We start from the raw sequence: 22,220 nt of genomic DNA on the forward strand, positions 1-22,220 counted from the left end.
TGCTCTCTGCTGCTGCTTATTCTTTTTCTTTTATTCTTTTTCTTTTCTTCCTACCTTCTCCTGTCCTCTCTTTACTACAGTTCTTCTTACAGGCAGGTGCCTAGTTGACCTGGCACTCCTCTTGCTTGATGGCTCATTGCTGCTGTTCGTCCCGTGTATGTGACATACACCTGTGGCAGCGCTATCCACAGATCAAGAGGGCTCAGGTTAGGGGAGCCGGGGAAAGTTTACCACTGTCAGGCCAGGGGCATCACTTGTGAGTTGGTAGTTTCACCGCTGAGTGGAGGTGGTTGGCCTGGTCCTGCAAAAAGGAGGAAGTACTCTTGGGTACAGCAGTAGCAGTACACATGTGACTAGTCCTGAAGGAGCGACCAGCCCTCACGTACTTCCAGAGGAGGTGGGCACAGCAGAGATTGGATGCCCTCTGTTAGCCCTCCTCCGGCTGGACCGCCATCTACGTTACGGCCCGCAGTGGTTGGCCGGCATACTATAATGAGTCATTCAGACTCATTGGGGCAGATGTATTAACCTGGAGAAGGCATAAGGAAGTGATAAACCAGTGATATGTGCAAGGTGATAAAAGCACCAGCCAATCAGATCCTAACTGTTAATTTACGTAATGGAGCTGATTGGCTGGTGCCTTTATCAACTTGCACATCACCTTATCACCTTATGCCTTCTCCAGGTTAATACATCTGCCCCAGTATTAATAGTGTTATTGTCGGCTGCAGGCCCTGGTGCAATGTATCGGCTGCACCACTAGTGGTTCCACCGCTACTTACTTTACTTTAGCTGCATCTACACACCCCCTAGCTAGCTGCCTTGTCTTAGGTAATTACAAGTGTAACTTGCCTGGAAAAAGGGCAGCATTGTAAAATGAATGAGTATATTCACTAAATAAAAAAGAGCACTTTGCGGCCCAAAAAAATAGCAATTTATGTTTATAACCAACTCTGAATATGGTCCTGCTTGTCTGATTTTTTTATTGTGACAAAAGAAGCCGCGAGCCGCGACCAGAAGTTCCGCTCCGTCGTGCCCGGCAAGCCAGCATCGCTTGCCGTAGGGTAAGATAGGAAAAGCTTTCCTCTACCTTACGCCAGGGTGGCGCTGCTCCCATTGACTTTACTGCTTCAACCCTACCACAACCGCCAAAAAGAGCTTAAACATTACTGTATGTATATTTTTTTTTTTTAAATGTAGTTCAAGTTTATTATTTTAGTTTATTTATTTTGTATTTATGTCTGCATGCAATTTGTCCTCTTACACAGCACAGAAACACATATAGTGCTCGTTACCAGCCCATGCTGAACCTGATCCCAATATGATATTTTTAACTGAGCCCGCTAAGGTACTTTTCAAGCGCAGCACGCTATTCCATTTGTACATTCCACCACGTAACATTCAGGTTTGGCCATCCTGGTACAGGAAATAGTTGTGATTGTTTCTATTGATCTGGATGTTCCATCATCAGTTTGCACATTCAGGGACGGATTCAACATGAATCGCAATGGTGCTTAAATCCCTTTATTCAGCGATTTCATAACCTGTGCACATGCACGCACGCCAGTGCGCACTTGTGCAAGGTCTTAAACTGCATTCTCTTTAGAACGCAGTCTAAGACCTGGCATGGGGCGGTGACGAGCATCAACGCAGCATTTTGTGGGAGTCGATGCACCATTTGGGGGGCGAGTCACAGTGGCTGCATGACATCACAAAAGGTGGCAGGTAGCCGTCTGCCTTCGCAGCTAGGCTGCGCAAGCAGAGGACTACCCTTATCATGTGAGCGCTTGCATGTTAGCAGAGACGGGGACCTGGCATGCGGGGCGGACTTGCCCTGTGCTAAGCATCTCTCCGCATGTAAGTGTAAAAGGTTATAGTAGTACAATTTTTCGCACAACTGCAACCCATGCTGAATTAGGCCTTCAGTGCTTGAAAGGAAAAAAATACTTGTTTCTGATTTGTTCTGCTTATTTATGCATATTTGTTTTATCCTGTGACTTTAGTAGAAAAGAGAGTTTAAAAAGTCAAACTACCAAATATATAGACACACAAAATGAGGATAACCTCCCAATTTAATTATGTGATATACTGTGCATCTTTAATTTGTGTGTTTACAGATTTCTACTTGACCTTTTCCAGAAAAGTCTGACCTGTGAACATGCTGGAAGAAATCAGAGCCATTCATTTAGAACAGTGGTTCCCAAACTCAGTCCTCAAAGACGCCCCAACAGTTCATGTTTTCCAGGTCTCCTCACAGAATCACAAGTTAAATAATTAGCTGCACCTGTAGCATTTTAAAATGTGTATGTGAGTAATGAATACACCTGTGCACCTGCTTGGTGACCTGGAAAACATGAATTGTTGGGGGTCCCTGAGGACCGATTTTGGGAACCACTGATTTAAAATAGTGATGTGATTCTATAACAGATAATCCATACCTCCCCAACATGACCCTCTCCAGGAGGGACAGAATGCTCTGGACTTTCCTCTTAATGTATGATTGCCATCACCTGTGGTAAAACACCTTTCTTATCCATTAGGCTAAGGCCACACATAGCGGCCAAGCGGGTCCCATGTGCACTCTCCTTCTGGCCAAGCTTGGCCGCTATGTGTGGCCCTACACTTAGCCTGTTCAACACAGGTGTCGGCAATTACAAATTAAGAGTCAAGTACGGGAGCAGAGCATCCTGACCCTCCTGGAGAGGGTCATGTTGGGGGGTATGGATAATGCAATTGTGGGATTACAAATTTCATATGACAAAATCCATTTGCATACCACAAATATTGAAGGTGAAGATGAAAAATACAGTAGGTGCGTCCCCGACTTTGCATTTCTGTGGTCTACTCTAGCACTGCATTTTTACTGGGAAATGAATAAAGTACTGTATGTTCATATTATTGCCTGCTGTTGCTGTAGACCACCTTCTTACTTAATTGAAACTTTAAATTCCTTTTGTATCATTATCATATAATTCATTTTACTGAGGCTATTTTCATTTCATCATTATAATAGTACTTTTTAAATTATATTGTTTAATCTTTTTCCCCAATTTAAAGCATCTAGATGGAGCAAAAGCAATCCCATGAAATGAGTAGCAGAAGCAAAAATAGCTGGGATATATGTGTAAACACAGCACCTGAAATTATTAATTGCTTGTAAGTTATCTACAGTAATCAGGAGACATGTTTACTGCAGATTCTGAGTGGGAGCAGGACTCATGTATTACCCCTTTCAGACATGCATCAAAATCCCAGGTTTATGCACGTGAGCACGATTGAGCTACAAGATTAGAACTATCCCAGAAAGGGACATTGGGCCCGATTCAGACCTGACCGCTGTTGTGCGAAATCGCACAGTGTGCGATTATTGAACGACTGCGCATGTGTATACACCACAATGCGCAGGCGCAACACCAAACACTGACAGAATGGTGCAAAAATTTTGAACGCTAGGCGTACACAAGGCGATTGACAGGAAGCGGACATTTGGGGGTGGTAACTGGCCATTTTCTGGGAGTGTCAGGAAATAAGCAGGCGTTCCCAAGCATTATCTGGGAGGGTGTGTGACGTTAGCTCTGGCCCCGAACAACCTGATTCCATCACACTGTAAGAGTAAGTCCTGGGCTACGCACAAACTGCACAGACTGGAAAAATCATTAGATGGTGAGTGAGTTGTGAACGGATTTGCAGCTGTCCGCTGTCTGGGGAAGTTTTAGCATGGCGTACGTATGCATTTGCACACTTGCACGGGGCGGGTTTTCACTCTATGGGCGGCGACTATCTGAATTAGGCCCATTGTGCTGAAATTTAGAAGATTTCTACTCAAAGTGGAATTTCCTGCATTTAGTATCCCTCTCAAGTAGCTAGTTGGTCCTTTTCTTCACCTGTCTTTACACTCAAGGTAAATTGCAATATTCTCAGCCTTGAAGGCCCTTACTAATATGAGCAATTAGCTCTAATGTTGCACAGAATGAAATGGATGCACTAGAATGGAAAAATATAAACTGTGGGCACTGTGGCATAATGTTTACTAGGAGCACTGCAGTGTGGCATAATATGAACTGGGGGCACTGTGTGGTAGAATGAACTAGGGGGCATAAAGTGAGGCATAAAATTAACTAGGACACATCTGTAAACAAACGCTATGAAAACAGGTGGCTCCTACAAGCCACAATGTTCTGGTTACACGCCTGACTGTCACTTCCATTTAAAAACATCCCAAATTGACAGCAGCAACATGGCACCAGTGTAACCCCTGTGTTGGCGGGGTATGTCTTAATATGTCAGTTCCCGCAGGCATGGCTGGGATCGCATAAGATATATTGCATGCAAAATGTACCAAATCGTATGGAACCACTCCCGGGAAGCTCCTGGGAGAGTTCAAGGGAAATCGCCTCCGACTTCAGCCTCAGACATATTGTTGTAGTGTATGGGGCCCTTAAGTGGTTGAGAGAGGTATCACAGGTGTTGGGTTGCTATGTGATGGACCTTTACCCTGAAATGTTTCTCCCCGTACAATGTCCTATAGTTCCATGCTCAGAGATGTAGAATAGACTAGTATGAAACAGGAGTGAGTCTGCAATTCCAAAAGGATGTCTTTTTATTAAGCCGCAATGAATTTTGGATTGAAGATGATGATTAGTTAATTGGCATTACATTTGAATAATCACAAATAGAATTGGGCATCAAAGAAGAACAAAGAGAAGACAATTGGCTACAGTTCACACCACAATGGATCATTCAAAATGCAAAAGACAATCAATTTATTCACAAATATGGGCAGATTATAAGTGGAATCACAGTCTATAATGTGGTCATGAGGAGAGTGATGAAAAACACATTCATCTACAGTATAACAAACACCAATGTTCTAGCTAACATCCTGGCCACATCTAGGTGTATTTGCACCTCATTTGCTGTGACCGCATCCTAGTTTAATTCTCAAAACTGAAAGTGCATAAATCACTGGGGCCAGACGGGATACATCCAAGGATACTAAAAAAAACTAAAAAGATGTGCTGGTAGCATCATTAACAGACTTATTCAACAAGTCAATAGATACAGGGGGAAGCAAGGAAGAAGCAAATAACTACAGATCAGTGAGCCTCACACCAGTAGTAGGGAAAGTAATGGAAACACTATTAAAAGACAAAGTTGTAGAATCTCTTAAACTTCTTACAGGAGCCAAGAAAGCATGGAATTACTGGTGGGAGATCATGCCAAACAAATCTTATTGACTTTTTTGACTCCATGACTAAAATAGTAGATCAAGAGGGGCTGTAGATGTAGCATATCTAGACTTTAGTAAGGCATTTGACACTATCCCACATCACAGAATGCTAAGAATGCGCGGGATTGGATTATAAAACAGTTAAATGGAGAAGAACCTGGTCGCATGATAGGAAACAAAACATTGTAGTAAATGGAGTGCATTCTATGGATTGAAATGTTACCAGTGGAGTACCCCAGAGATCTGTACTTGGACCAGTGCTCTTTAATATCTTTGTTGGTGACATTGCAAATGGCATTAAAGGGAAAGTATGCCTTTTTGGAGATGACACAAAGATATGTAGCAGAGTAGACACCTCGGGAAGGTAAAACAAAGGAATGATGATCTTGGTTGACTTGAGAAATGGTCAAGAATGTGGCAACTTCAGTTTAATGCTAAAAAAATGCAAAATCATGTACTTGGGTCTCAAAAATTCAAAGGCTAATTATAGTAGTATTAGGGGTACCATAATGGAAACTGCTGAGGAAGAAAGGGATTTACAGTAGGAGTCACTATTTCAAGTGACTTAAAAGCAGGAAAGCAATGCAACAAGGCAATGAGAAAGCCAAGTCAGATGCTTGGTTGCATAGGGAGAGTAATCAGTAGCAGGAAAAATAAGTAATAATTCCACTTTATAGGTCATTGGTACGGCTGGAATACTGTGTCCAGTTCTGGAGACCATATCTCCAGAAGGATATAAATACATTAGAGAGCATACAAAGAAGGGCAACTAAGATGGTGCATGGACTAAATCACAAAATATACCTGGAAAGAATAAAATATCTTAATATGTATTGTTTGTATCAGAGAAGAACCAGGGGGAACATGATAGAAACTTTCAACTATACCAAGGGTTTTACAAAGTACAGGAAGAAAATATTCTTGAAAGGATGTGAAGCATTAGAACTCGAGGACATACATTGAAACTGGAGGGAGGCAAGTTCAGGAGAAATTTAAGAAAAAATTGCTTCACAGAAAGGCTAGTGGTTCCAAAACTTTTTTTAATCAAGGCATCCTAGAGTATCAGAATTTTTTTCATGGCACCCCTAGGCCAAAAATGTCAGTTTGTAATTCAGAAATGTATAAAATAAATATTACATTTATAGTAAATAAATATTAAATGGGATGAATTGCATCATTATACATATACAGAGAAAAGGGACAACACTCAAGGACTTTTAAAGTGAAAAAGCATATTGTAAACAGTCATAAAATGTTGTGACTGAGGGGGTTATTCAGAGTTGTTAGCAAATTGAAAATAAGTTAGCAATTGGGCAAACCCATGTTGCACTGCGGGTGGGGCAGATGTAACATGTGCAGAGAGATTTAGATTTTGGTGGGGTGTGTTCAAACTGAAATCTAAATTGCAGTGTAAAAGTAAAGCAGCCAGAATTTGCTATGCACAAAAACAATATAACCTATCCAAATCTAAATATCTCTGCACATGTTACATCTGCCCCACCTGCAGTACAACATGGTTTTGCCCAATTGCTAACTTTATTGGTTTGATAACAACTCTGAATAAACCCCTTAGTTTACAATATACTTTTACTTTCGAAGTCTTGAGTTACGACCATTCTTTCTGTCTATGTATACACACTAGCTGGCATGTTAGGAGTTGTATAGGACACTGAGACCAATTTCATATATTTGCTGGTGGGGATATTTAATTGTATGTGTAGACATAGAGATGTGTTATTTTGCGTATTTGCATCGCCGGTCAAAGAACGCAGCATACCGTGGCGTTCGCGGGGACGGGCACACTTACACGCCCGCTATGTGAGAAGAAACCAACACCACGCTATCGCAGGCAGCGAGACTAGGATGCTCCTGCTTCCTGCGCTCTGAAGAGGGGACATGGTTTAAATAAATAAGAATGGGTAGCGGGACTTTATGCACCTGTTACCCAAGTTACAGGAATCAGTAATCGTGGGAGCATGCGTACGTACACACCGCGATTATTAGCAAATGAAAGGGACATGGTGGTGCGAGGTCCCGTGATGTATACACAGCGCAGGAACGCCACAACATGCAAAATTTAGCAAAGATGTGTGAGGGCACACCCGTACACATATACAGGGTGGTCTTCAGGTTGCCGACTGTCGGGATCCCGGCGCACAGTATACCGGCGCCGGAATCCCGACAGCCGGCATACTGACAGTTTTTCTTCCTCGTGGGGGTCCACGACCTCCCTGGAGGGAGAATAGCCACCGTGCCCGCAGCATGGCGAGCGCAGCGAGCCCGCAAGTGGCTCATTTGCACTCGCGACGCTGTCGGTATGTCGGCGGTCAGGCTTCCGGCGCCGGTATGCTGGCCGCCGGGAGCCCGGCCGGCCGGCATACCATACCACACCCCATATACACACATACATATATTTGTATGCTCCTTATTGTGTTCCATCCCCCATCTGTAAGTTCATTACTGCCCCCCCCCCTCCTCCATATGTACTCCTGTGTTGTGCCCCAGTGCCTGTGCTTTCCCTGTTATGCTATTTACAAGTGTAAACCACCCATCTGTACTCCAGGGGGGCCCCCAATGATCAGGGACAGAAAAAATGGACAGCAGCGCCTAATAATGCTTTTTGAACACTAACTCTAGCTGTCCACAAAAAACAATTGCCGGGCTGAACAAAAGTCCCCGTTGCATGACGCTCTGCCGGGTGTGACACGCATGAAGCTCTGCCGGGTCCCGGCTCTTCCCTGCATGTCTTTTCCACCTCAGCCGAAGAGCTAGGCAACCACAGCCCAGCATGAAAGCTGCTGCTCGCTGGGCACACTGTGTCAGAGGCTCCACACAGCAGCAGCCCGCATCCGCGGTCCAAGCCCCTGGCTGTGGTGAGTGTGTTTGCCTGTATGTTCACACAGAGGATCAAAGTTACTTGATATGGTAATAAAATAAAACACAATTTAATCACTTGAACCCGTCCAGCTTTCAATCACGTGTGTGTGTGTGTGTGTGTGTGTGTGTGTGTGTGTGTGTGTGTGTGTGTGTGTATATATACTGTATATATATATGTGTGTATATATATGCACTAATTTTCTCTTTCGCCATAGAGGATGCTGGGGTCCACATTAGTACCATGGGGTATAGACGGGTCCACTAGGAACCACTGGTACTTTAAGTTTTTCTAGTTTTATTATGTTCATTAGAGTTTAGGCACAGGGAGCCTGCTGGCAACAGCCTCCCTGTTTCGAGGGACTTAGGGGAGAGTAGTGTCAAACCCTGAGAGGTTAATGGCCGCTATCTCCGCTGACAGGACACTGAGCTCCTGAGGGTGATGATCGTTAGCCACCTGAGGTGACCGCACACTCCCGCAGCATGCCGCCACCCCCTAACAGCCAGAAGATTCCAGTGGCGAGTGAGTCACCGGCGCCCCTGACAGGTGGGGGAGCCAGTGTGAATGGCGGCAACAGGGTAGGAGCGCAGTACTAAATGTGCTCCGTAGAGCTCAGCGGTACACAGTGCGGTGCGATGAGGTGGCGCCCTGAGCCAGCGCAGATACCCTACACTGGTCACTCAAGGCTACCAGGGACCTCGGTGATGCTGTTAGTAAAATCCACAGGCCAGTATAATCTTTTGAAAGTGCAGGAAGAGGCACCATTTCCAGGGGGCGGAGCTTCTCCTCAGAGCGAACCCAGCAGTGTTCAGCGCCATTTTCTCCCTGCAGAGACGCTGACAGGGAGTGCTGTCCCTCCACACGACTCCAGCTATCCTGTGCGGTACCAAGGGGTTGTCGAAGGGGGGGGGGAGGCTGTAAATTTCTGTGTAGTCTATTAAGGGTACACAGTCAGCGCCAGGTATTTTGTTATATCTACCTAATTAAGCGCTTTGTGTGTGCTGGCTCCAAGCTTTGTGTTTCTCTGAAAGTTCTTGGGGAAAAAACTGTGTCTGACGTTTCCTGTGTGTGTGGGTGTATGCTCTCTCACATAGCCATGTCCAGGGACTCTGTGTCTTATGCTGCAGAGAATATTTCTTCCCCAGAGGAATCCATTTCATGTACCCAGGAATGTAATGTATTGCCTCAGATTCCTATTAAAGAGCCAGAATGGCTGACTTCTATTAAGGGAATGATCTCTCAGATCTCTACTAGGGTAGCTCATACTGAGACGGAAACTCAGGTTTTAAAGAATTCTATGGCTGTTTGGTCAGGTTCTGTTCCTATTCCTTCTCAATCCCCTAGCATATTCCCAAAGAAACGTGCACTTGCCCAGATTATGCGAAATGACACGGATACCGACTCTGACACGGCAGACGGTGAGGGGAATGTGCTGAGGGGGGCGTCATCCCTGGCTAAGGGGGTGCAGCTCACGATTGAGGCCATTAGAGATGTGTTAAACATTACTGACACACCACCTGAGCAGGTTGAGGAGGCTTACTTCACAGACAATAAGAAAGCCTCGCTAATCTTTCCTGCGTCTAAAGAATTAAATGCTTTATTTGAAAAATCCTGGTTGCTTTTCCCTTCCCTGAGGAGGATAGAAAAATATGGGAAAACCCACCCATAGTTGACGCATCTTTCTCTAGACTGTCAAAAAAGGTGGTTTTACCTGTCCCTGGATTTACCGCATTAAAAGAACCGTCTGATCGTAAGATTGACCCTACACTCAAATCCGTATACACTGCTTCAGGGGTGGCGTTAAGGCCTACTATTGCCTGTGCATGGATCTCAAAAGCTATAGTAAAGTGGTCAGGCACGTTACTAGAAGATTTAGATACAATGTATAGAAGTGACATTGAACTGTTTTTACATAACATACAGGATTCTGTGGGGTTCATGGTGAAATCCATGAAGGACCTGGGTACGCTGAATGCACGGATATCTTCCATGTCTGTCTCAACTCGCAGGGAACTCTGGCTACGCCAATGGTCGGCAGACGCGATATCCAGGAGAACACCCTACACAGGTCAGGCTCTATTTGGGGAAGCGTTGGATGCGTGGATTTCCACAGCAACCGCAGGTAAGTCACCTTTTCTTCCCTCAGCTACGCCTTCTATTAAGAAACTCTTCATCTGCATCGCAGTCCTTTCGGACCGCTAAGACAAAAAAAGTCCAAGCCCCCTAAAACTTTCTTTAGAGGTGAGCGTGCAAAATCCAAAAAGCCTGCACCTGCAAGCTCCCAGGACCAGAAGCCTGCTTCTGATTCCTCAAAATCCTCAGCATGACGGTGGACCGCACAGCCTGGAGGACGGTCTGGTGGGTGCGAGGCTCAGACGTTTCAGCCACGTCTGGGTGTCGTCCGGCCTGGACCTCTGGGTACAGGATATTGTATCCCAGGGGTACAGACTGGAGTTTCAAGAACTCCTGCCTCACCGATTCTTCAAATCAGGCTTGCCAGCTTTACTGATAGACAGGGCTGTCCTACAGGAAGCTATTCAAAAATTGGAAAGGTCAGCAGTCATTGGTTCAGTTCCACCGCATATGCAAAACAAGGGTTACTATGCAAACCTTTTTCGTGGTACCGAAACCGGATGGTTCGGTCAGACCGATTTTGAACTTGAAATCGTTAAACCCTTATCTGAGGGAGTTAAAGTTCAAAATGGTGTCCCTGAGAACGGTGATCACAGGTCTAGAGTAGGGAGAGTTTCTGGTTTCCCTGGATATCAAGGATGCGTACCTCCACATTCCGATTTGCCCGCCGCTCCAGGCTTATCTCAGGTTTGCACTGTTAGACAGTCACTATCAGTTTCAGGCACTGCCATTCGGTCTCTCCACGGCACCGAGGGTGTTCACCAGGGTGATGGTAGAGATGATGGTTCTCCTCCACAAGCAGGGAGTGAACATAATTCCATATCTGGACGATCTGCTGATAAAGGCATCGACAGTAAGACCTTGTTGCAGTCCATTGCTATCACGACTCATCTGCTAAGGGAACATGATTGGATCCTGAATCTTCTGAAGTCACATTTGGAGCCGACAAGGAGATTGTCTTTCCTGGGGATGATCCTCGACACGGAAGTGCAGAGGGTGTTTCTACCGGAGGAAAAAGTGTTGGTGATTCAAACAATGGTCCGGGATGTTCTGAAGCCAGCCCAGGTATCTGTTCATCAGTGCATTTGCCTTCTGGGGAAGATGGTTGCCTCCTACGAGGCTCTACAGTACGGAAGATTTCATGCTCGATCCTTCCAACTGGATCTCCTAGACAAGTGGTCGGGGTCTCATCTACATATGCACCTGAGGATACGTCTGTCGCCGAAAGCAAGGATTTCACTCCTCTGGTGTCTGCAAATGTCTCACCTTCTGGAGGGCCGCAGGTTCGGGATTCAGGACTGGATCCTTCTGACCACGGACGCAAGTCTCCAGGGTTTGGGCGCAGTCACTCAAGGGGAAACCTTCCAAGGAAGGTGGTCAAGTCTGGAATCCAGTCTTCCAATAAACATTTTGGAACAAAGAGCTGTGTACAACGGTCTTCTCCAAGCACCACATCTTCTGCAAGATCGTGCCATTCAAGTACAGCCGGACAATGTAACGGCGGTGGCCTACATCAACCGACAGGGCGGAACGAAGAGCAGAGCTGCAATGTCAGAGGTAACAAGAATCATCCTCTGGGCAGAAAAACACGCGTTGGCGCTGTCAGCAATCTTCATTCCGGGAGTGGACAACTGGGAAGCGGACTTCTTCAGCAGACACGATCTCCATCCAGGGGAGTGGGGCCTCCATCCAGAGGTGTTTACAGAAGTGACACATCTTTGGGGGGTTCCTCAGATAGACATGATGGCCTCCCGACTCAACAAGAAGCTTCGGAGGTATTGTTCCAGGTCGAGAGACCCGCAAGCAGTGGTGGTGGACGCTCTGGTGTCTCCGTGGGTGTTCTAGTCGGTGCACGTGTTTCCTCCACTACCACTCTTTCCAAGGATTCTAAAGCTCATAAGGAGAACAAGAGTTCAGGCAATCCTCATTGCTCCGGACTGGTCAAGAAGGGCTTGGTATGCAGATCTTCTGGGGCTACTGCTGGAAGATCCGAGGCCACTTACTCTTTGGGAGGGCCTGTTACAACAGGGGCCGTTCCCTTATCAAGACTTACAGCGGCTACGTTTGATGGCATGGAGGTTGAACGCCAGATATTAGCTCGGATAGGCATTCCGAACAAGGTTATTCCTACCCTGATACAGGCTAGGAAAGGAGTAACTTCTAAACATTACCATCGCATTTGGAAAAATTATGTATCTTGGTGTGAATCCAAGAAGTAGCAGGTGTGGATATGGGCCTGAGGTTGGGATCCGTAAAGGTCCAGATTTCGGCCTTATCCATTTTCTTACAGAAACAGATGGCTTCCTTCCCTGAGGTTCAGACTTTTTTGAAAGGGGTTATACACATCCAGCTTCCCTTTGTGCCGCCTACGGTACCCTGGGATCTTAACGTGGTGTTACAACTCCTCTAATCGAAATGGTTCGAGTCTCTACAGGAGGTTGAAGTCAACTTTCTCACGTGGAAGGTTGTCACTTTGTTGGCCTTAGCTTCTGCTCGGTGTGTGTCGGAGTTGGGGGCTTTGTCTTGTAAAAGCCCCTATTTGATCTTCCATAAAGATAGAGCTGAGCTCCGAACACGTCAGGCAGTTCCTTACGAAGGTTGTGTCGGCTTTTCATATCAACCAACCTATTGTGGTGCCAGTTGCTACTGACTCCTCAATTCCGTCAAAGTCCTTGGCTGTTGTAAGGGCTCTGAAAATCTATGTGAAGAGTACTGCTCATCACAGAAAATCGGACTCTGTTTGTCCTGTATGATCCCAAGAAACTTGGGTATCCTGCTTCTAAGCAGACGATCTCTCGCTGGATCAGGTTCACTATCCAGCATGCGTATTCTACGGCAGGCTTGCCATGTCCTACGTCTGTCAAGGCCCACTCTACTCATAAGGTGGGGTCTTCCTGGGCTGCTGTCCGGGGTGTCTCGGCGTTACAACTTTGCCGAGCTGCAACTTGGTCTGGGTTGAACACGTTTGCAAAGTTCTACAAGTTCGATACTTTGGCCTCTGATGATCTGAAGTTCAGTCAATCAGTTCTGCAGGAGCCTCCGCTCTCTCCCTCCCATTCTGGGAGCTTTGGTACATCCCCATGGTACTAATGTGGACCCCAGCATCCTCAAGGACATAAGAAAAAATAGGATTTTGGTTACCTACCGGTAAATCCTTTTCTCGTAATCTGTAGAGGATGCTTGGCGCCTGCCCAGCACTTCGTTATCCTGCGGTGGTTACTTGATTCAGTACTGCTTTGTTCTTAGTTAAGTACTGCGATATTACTTGGTTCAGTAATGATATTCAGCTGTTGCTGAGTTTTGAAGCTAGTTAGCTTGGTTTGCCTCATTTGTGTGAGCTTGTGTGAATCTCGCCACTATCTGTGTAAAATCCTTCTCTCTAAGTTGTCTGTCTCCTCGGGCATCGTTTCTAGACTAAGTCTGGTAGGAGGGGCATAGAGAGAGGAGCCAGCCCACACTGTTAAACTCTTAAAGTGCCACTGGCTCCTAGTGGACCCGTCTATACTCCATGGTACTAATGTGGACTCCAGCATCCTCTACGGACTACGAGAAAAGGATTTACCGGTAGGTAATTAAAATCCATTTTTTTTTAAAGCCACCCTCTGCTTTGAAAGGGGGGGGGGGGGGGCAGAGGGGGTTGCATGGGCCCCAGAGATATTGGTGTACCGGGCCCCAAGATTTATGTTGCCGGCCCTGTCTGTACTGTCTGTAATCCCACAGAAATCCCCTAGGTTACTTACCTAAAAGTTGCATCCTTGTTTTCTTTCATATTTGGCATGGTTTCTCTTACAGACGGCAGCAGCATTACAGCAATGTTGCTAGGTGCAGACATGTAGTCAGGTGCTGCTTGAGAGGCAGGATCCAGGGGCCTGGAAGAGATGCATCAGGAATATGAGGAGCAGCCGTGGGTTACCTCCTATGTGCTTTAACATAACTTGATGTTACACGTGTCGGCACGGAGAAAGCGCTGAAGCATTATGTGGTACAGCCTAATTCTGCACCTAATTAGACCTACAGCAGCATGCAGAGTCATCCTTCAGTTTTTTTCTAGATGAATTCAATGGCGCCCTCCAGGGTCTTTCACCCCTAGGCAGCTGCCAAAAGCTGCCTAATGGTAGAGCCGGCCCTGTTTATATATCATCCTTAGGCTCAGTTTTATGGTGAGGGACAGGATTTGTTTCTGTTTGTCCACATATTTTATGATTGGCAGCCACCAACACTGGTTTTACCTATTACATTAAATCATTTAAATTGCCTCTAAAGCATCAATCCCCAATGCACCCCTGCAAGTGTCCCGACCTATCAGAAGTGGTAGCGGCTAAGACATTAGAGCAATTTGAACATGTTTGGGATAGTCAGATGAATAGCCATACAAAGAACTAAGGTTCAAAATGAGTTGAGATTCCTAAATGATAAAAAGGTGCAGACTAGATGGCCAAGTGGTTCTTATCTGCCATCAAATTCTATGTTTCTTTCTTTATATCTGGATCAAACCATGTGCCTGATTCAGGTTTGGTTGGATCTGACTGCATCAGACTGGGAGAGCGCATTGTTATCGTGCATACATACCAGGGACGTGCAGTCAGGGGAGGCATGGGAGGCAGTGCCTCCCCTGTCATTCCCCTGTCATTAATGATCATAATAATACAAAGAAGACACTTATGACACATATTCTGTGTCATAACTATCTTTCTTATATTATGGTAATCATTTTCAGTGTAAATAGGTGTTTAAATTTATTTCGTAGGCACCAAGAGCGGTGCCTCCCGCTGCCAATAGTAAGTGTCCGAAAGCAGGGGGCGGGTAGGGGGCGGGACCAAGCAGAGGGCTGTAAAAGCCCATTGAAAAAACTGTGTAAACGGCACCCATACAAGTGCCTCAGTGCAGGGACGTGCTTTCAGCCCATATGAAAGCACGCCCCTGTCATTAAAGAAGGCAGATGTGATTGGGCAACATATTCAGCACTGACAGTGACTGTATCCAGTCACTGTCAGTGCTGTACAGGGAGGGAGCCCCCCCGGGAATTTCTGGGTCTTTCTTTAAAAAAAAAATCCAGTAGTCCGTCGCGCCGCGCCGGCCCTCAGCCTCCGCTGCCTGCTGCCTGTCTTCAGAATGACCCATCCCCTGTGGCTGCTGCAGGGTGAATGGGAGCAGGAGGAGGGGGACGCCGGAGCTTACTTACCCGGTCGGCGTCTTCCTCTGTTGTGTATGGCTGCAGTCAGCGTCCGTGCTGTCCAAGGAGGAAGGCAGAGCGTTCGGGACCCGGCAGCAGCAGACAGGAGGTGACCCCCAGCAGCATAGGCACGAGTGGGATGACAGACTGCAGCATTCAGGGTAAGTCTCTTCCACTCCATCCTGTCCCCTGCAGCCCACCACTGCTCCCATCCTGACCCCTACTGTACACCACTACTCCCATCCTGACTCCGGCAGTCCACCACTACTCCCATCCTGACCCCTGCTGTCCACCACTGCTCCCATCCTGACCCCTGCTGTCCACCACTACTCCCATCCTGACCCCTGCTGTCTACCACTACTCCCATCCTGACTCCGGCAGTCCACCACTACTCCCATCCTGACCCCTGCTGTCCACCACTACTCCCATCCTGACTCCAGCAGTCCACCACTACTCCCATCGTGACTCCGGCAGTCCACCACTACTCCCATCCTGACCCCTGCTGTCCACCACTACTCCCATCCTGACCCCTGCTGTCCACCACTACTCCCATCCTGACCCCCGCTGTCCACCACTACTCCCATCCTGACCCCTAATGTCTACTACCACACCCATCCTGCACCTTGCTCCTTAATACTTAACTCATCCTGCCTTCTGCCCCATTACTTCCATCCTGCCCCTGCTCTCCACCACCACTACCCCTATCATGTTTTACAGCCACCTTCTACCCACTACTCAAATCATCATCCCCCCCCCCCACACACACACACACGCACACACACACACACACACACACACACACACACACCATATATCGTAACTAGGCCAGCTTAGAGGTGCCCCAGTCCTCCCTACAGCGCTGCAACTGGGCACTAGGACCCATCGGAAGGCCAGCGGGTACTTGGTGCCACAGTTCTCCCTCTTTGCACTGCCTCCATATGAAAGGGAAGCCATCGCCGCAGCAGGCGGCAGGCACTAGGACCTAGCAGCAGTCAAATGCATCTCCTTTAGTCCCGGCATGAACAGGCTGTGGCTTGCACTGTGACCCCTGCCCCCCCCTACCCTACCTCCCCCCCCCCACACACACACACACACACCTGGCAGCAGTGGCTTACACTGTGCAACCTTGCTGCTTACCGCACGCCACTGATACATACAGTACTTGACGATATGCATGAGAATATCTTTGTCTTATCGTGCATATCGTCCACTTAAATCGTTTAGTTTGTATGCCGCTATAGGAAGCTGATTGGCTGGTTATTTATCACTCTTTATACATCACTCACTTTTTAAGGCTTAATACATTTGGGCCATTGTCTATTACAACTCAATGTTCAGTAGCCAATTTTTTGTTCACATTTTTGTGTCAAATTATTTGCAGAACTGACTTAAACACACTTCCCAACAATCCTGGTTTGAAACACGGTACACTATGCCACCCAGATGGTTTTCTATTCCCAAGGCAACATCCCAGAAATGGAAAAGTTGGGTAAGGGAGTTGTGTATGGTCCCTTATCCATTGAAAAAAAATAAAAATGTTTTATTTTGATAGCATTTGTAAGGGGTGGTATTCAGTATGCCTGGTGTTGGGATCCCGGCGCTCAGTATACCGGCACCAGAATCCCGACACCCGGCATACCAACAACTATTCTCCCTCTTGGGGGTCCAGAACCCCGTGGAGGGAGAATAAACGCCACCGTGCCCGCAGTGTGTCGAGAGCAGCGAGCCCGCAAGGGTCTCATTTTGCACTCGCCCAGCTGCCGTTATGCCGGCGGTCGGAATCCCGGCGCCGGTATGCTGGCCGCCAGCATACCATACTACACCCTTTGTAAGTACAAGTTAAAGCTTGTAAACTGGCATATAGTAGTTCTCTAGTATAAAGAGCTGCCTGCTCTATTTACTTGCAAAATCATTAGGATCAAAGGAGTGTCCTCATTTGACACCTCCCTGGACCTGCTAATTACTGCCACATGTAACATCCTTAGCCATCCTCTTTTTTTAATTTTGCATGCATTAATATAAAGTATTCCTTTTATGTACTGTATTTAAAACTGTTTTTCTTTTTAATTCAATTTTAATATAACTATGTAGTGTTTTATTCTTAAAATGTTGGGCTGGATGTTATGCCGTCCAAGTTGTCAGGTGGTGCGGGTTGCCAGACGAACTCGGACATGTTTTTTTGTTTTTTTAAGCGGCAATTGTTGTTTACAAGGCAAAATTATGAGTTATATATGATTGCCGCTTTAAATAAAAAGTCATAGTTCGGCCGGAAACTCACTCCTCTGACCAACTAAAATGGCATCTGGCCCTTTATTTTTACATTTACTATTTTTTTTTATCTACGAACACTGATCAGTTGTTTTGTTTTTTTTCTAATGCTGCGTTCATGCTTTCAAGCATTTAATATTTGGTATTTGTACTTCGGCATTGTACTCGTCACTCCTCAGTAAGAGAACGATCGTAAGCAAATGTTCTTTTATGTTTATGTGCGGCTGAAGAATTCCCTGCCATTAATAGATTACAGACACCGTTCAATTCTACTTACTCATCTTCAAAAAAGATTTCCTAATAAGGGCTAGCATTTAAAAAAAAAAACCTTTCTGCGTGTGTGAGGGCATGGTGCATATTTTGCTTTTCTTCCATGAGAAAGAGAAGTGTAACAGCGATCACAGTGCAAAGTTTGGATTTTAAGTTACTTTCTTACTCTTTTATTGCTCTCCCTGCACTGTGTGTTTGGGTATTCTTTGGATCACGGTCAGCACAAGTACAGTAAGTATATAGCCAGCTGTAATGAATTGCAGTATAACATGCATGACTGTAAAGTGTGTCACTGTATTTCAGGAACTAATCCTATTCTAGCTCTGTTTAGTATTTTACAAGAGCATTGTTAATTGTATATTTATCTTGCATAGCATTATCTTTTCCATTTATGTTTATATCCTGATAGCCAAATAAGGTATATTGGTACTGTATCAGATAATAGATAGATAGATAGATAGATAGATAGATAGATAGATAGATAGATAGATAGATAGATAGATAGATAGATAGATAGATAGATAGATAGACAGATAGATAGATAGATAGACAGATAGATAGATAAATGTGTGTGTGTAGATAAATGTGTGTGTGTGTGTGTGTGTGTGTGTGTGTGTGTGTGTGTGTGTGTGTGTGTGTGTGTGTGTGTGTGTGTGTGTGTGTGTTAGCTTTATATACAGGTACATTCTCAAAAATTGTTCTATAAAAGGAGAAAGCCAACCTGTTTGGATAAGGGCACTATAAATTATTTATGAACCCCGAAATTGCAGGCCCACAATTCCTCTTTGAATGCAGCTATTTTATCACCAGGCACATGACTATTTACCACTCTCTTCTGTCTTTGTAGAATTTTCTCAAATTAATGTGGCCTTAGGGGTGTATTCAATTCATGTTGGATCCTTTCAATGCCCGGCCAAACCCGACAGGTTTGTCCCATTCCCGACAATGCCAATCCGACTCTTTTTTTAAAGTTGTCAGACTTTTTTTGAAGTTTTCGGTTGCTTTAAATCCCGCACTTCCTGCTTCTCACAGGCTATTACATTTAGCTCGTAGTGTCAAATGCAAAATAGACAACTCTTCTAGTTTCCTTAAAGCAACATATAAACAGAGAAGTCAACTGTGGTTCACAATCCTATCTAGTTGCCACACCTTTTTTGATCTCTTATGGTAATGGCAATAAACCTCAAGTTGACCAACACAGGACCTCTTGGAATGGGCCCCCATGTTGATTGAGGTGTGATTCACATTTGGCACAGTTATTTATGTTATGATTAATCCATGGTCAGACTACACCCAGTGACTTTAGGGTCTATTTACTAAGCCTTGGGCGGAAATAAAGTGGATGGCGATAACATCCCAGTCAACCAGCTCCTAACTGTCATTTTTCAAACACATGGCAGTTAGGAACTGATTGGCTGGTACTTTATCTCCGTCCACTTTATCTCCACCCAATGCTTAGTAAATAGACTCCTTTACCTCCAGTGACATCAGAGTTTCTTAAAGGATCCACACGTACACTACCCAATAGGAAGATTGTGGCTTTATAATGAGGTATTATAATGGAAATAAATACATTACGCACTTTGTTGCACTGGTTATACCTTGTGTGGTAACGAAAGATGGCAATATAAAGTAGGTGTTATTCTAATTAACGACCTTCATCATTTCTATTCATATACACAGTTTCTGTTAGAGTGAAAGTCATCTGTATTTGTGCTGCCTCTTTTGTTTAAAACAGAGACATTTCATGTGGAACTGTTTATTAAACATACTGTGCAACACATATTTATATATTAACCAGAAGCAGCAGAATTTCAATTCATAGTTCACCTAGCACAACTCTATTCGATAGCATAGATGTAACTATACAAAATCTGCATATTTGCAGATTTTGTATAGTTAACTAATATGCAGATTTTGTATAGTTAACTAATAAACCACTAAATCTAAAATACAAGATACATTGTATTAAAGAGCTATTAATAACCTTCAGCCATGGAGGTTGTCTACCAGGGTTGGTGTTGTGTTACCGGCGTCCGGGATCCCGGCGGTCAGCATCCCAAAGCCGGGATCCCAGCCATGCCATAGGTTCTATTCCCACTGTATGGTAAGTCTATGATAACATGAAAAAAAACAAATGTCTGGTATGCTTCCAATTATTTCTTATCATGTTGCTTACTGTATTTTTTTCTCCGTAAAAACAAAAAAACCATCTAAGTTGAAAACAATATTTTTTTAAGCCTATTTATGGATATATTCATCCAGAAACTAAAATGTCCTCAGTATTTAGAACTTCTGAGTTTGCTTCATAGCTAGAAAGCCAGCCCTTTTCACAAACTGAATTTGACTGATTTTAATGCTTCGTATGAGTTGGAGAAGCACCTTGGACACAAATGATCAAGACACTGCATGCAGATGTACTTGGTTTTACGTCCCCAAGCTGCATCGTGGCACCTGTTAGCATGTGTTGTATCTGTAAGCTTTGGCTTGATATCCCACACTTATCCTGATTTCACGGGGGCATCTGACATGGCCCTGCTCTTTAGCGGAGGTGGTGTCTCACTTGGTCTTCCTCTGACATTTCTCCATAGAGCCAGCATTGATCAATCCTTGAGCAATGGATGTTTTGAATTACAACTGATTCTCATTATTGGTTCCAGACATTCACTTCAGCAGCCATGTCACATCACTACAGCAGCCATGTCACATCACTACATCAGCCATGTCACATCACAACAGCAGCCATGTCACATCACCACAGCAGTCATGTCACATCCCTACAGCAGTCATGTCACTACAGCAGCCATGTCACATCACAACAGCAGCCATGTCACATCACTACAGCAGTCATGTCACATCAGTACAGCAGTCATGTCACATACCTACAGCAGTCATGTCACTACAGCAGCCATGTCACATCACAACAGCAGCCATGTCACATCACTACAGCAGTCATGTAACATCAGTACAGCAGTCATGTCACATCAGTACAGCAGCCATGTCACATCACTACAGCAGCCATGTCACATCACTACAACAGCCATGTCACATCACTACAGCAGCCATGTCACATCACTACAGCAGTCATGTCACATCAGTACAGCAGCCATGTCACATCAGTACAGCAGTCATGTCACATCAGTCAGCAGCCATGTCACATCACTACAGCAGCCAATGCCCATCACTACAGCAGCCATGTCACATCACTACAACAGTCATGTCACATCACTACAGCAGCCATGTCACATCACAACAGCAGCCATGTCACATCACTACAGCAGCCATGTCACATCACTACAGCAGTCATGTCACATCAGTACAGCAGCCATGTCACATCAGTACAGCAGTCATGTCACATCAGTCAGCAGCCATGTCACATCACTACAGCAGCCAATGCCCATCACTACAACAGTCATGTCACATCACTACTGCAGTCATGTTACATCACTACAGCAGCCATGTCACATCACTACTGCAGGCATGTCACATCAGTACAGCAGCCATATCACATCACTATAGCAGCCAATGCCCATCACTACAGTAGCCATGTCACATCACTACAGCAGCCATGTCACGTCACTACAGCAGCCATGTCACATCACTACAGCAGCCATGTCACATCACTACAGTAGCCAATGCCCATCACTACAGTAGCCATGTCACATCACTACAACAGTCATGTCACATCATTACAGCAGTCAGGTCACATCACTACAGCAGCCATGTCATATCACTACAGCAGCCATGTCACATCACAACAGCAGCCATGTCACATCACTACAGCAGTCATGTCACATCACTACAGCAGTCATGTCACTACAGCAGCCGTCACATCACAACAGCAGCCATGTCACATCACTACAGCAGTCATGTCACATCACTACAGCAGTCATGTCACATCAGTACAGCAGTCATGTCACATCCGTACAGCAGCCATGTCACATCACTACTGCAGTCATGTCCCATCAGTACAGCAGCCATGTCACATGACTATAGCAGCCAATGCCCATCACTACAGCAGCCATGTCACGTCACTACAGCAGCCATGTCACATCACTACAGCAGTCATGTCACATCACTACAGCAGTCATGTCACATCACTACAGCAGCCATGTCACATCACTACTGCAGTCATGTCACATCAGTACAGCAGCCATGTCACATCACTATAGCAGCCAATGCCCATCACTACAGCAGCCATGTCACGTCACTACAGCAGCCATGTCACGTCACTACAGCAGCCATGTCACATCACTACAGCAGCCATGTCA

General features: G+C 45.5%; 1 protein-coding gene across 16 annotated transcripts in view; it reads left to right on the forward strand.

Moving 5' to 3' along the window:
* The window catches only part of RIMS1 (regulating synaptic membrane exocytosis 1), a 581,909-nt gene that overhangs the window by 469,258 nt on the left and 90,431 nt on the right, over nucleotides 1-22,220 (forward strand). Inside the window, exon 1 of one of the 16 annotated variants that reach the window (XM_063916804.1) lies at nucleotides 18,048-18,180. The exons of the other annotated variants lie outside the window; for them this stretch is intronic. The gene's annotated coding sequence lies outside the window, so the exon portion shown is untranslated. Of the gene's footprint in view, nucleotides 1-18,047; nucleotides 18,181-22,220 lie in introns of those variants that run through there. 16 annotated transcript variants of the gene reach the window in all.

The sequence above is a fragment of the Pseudophryne corroboree genome, chromosome 4, assembly GCF_028390025.1.
Source record: "Pseudophryne corroboree isolate aPseCor3 chromosome 4, aPseCor3.hap2, whole genome shotgun sequence".
In the NCBI taxonomy this organism is placed as follows: domain Eukaryota; kingdom Metazoa; phylum Chordata; class Amphibia; order Anura; family Myobatrachidae; genus Pseudophryne; species Pseudophryne corroboree.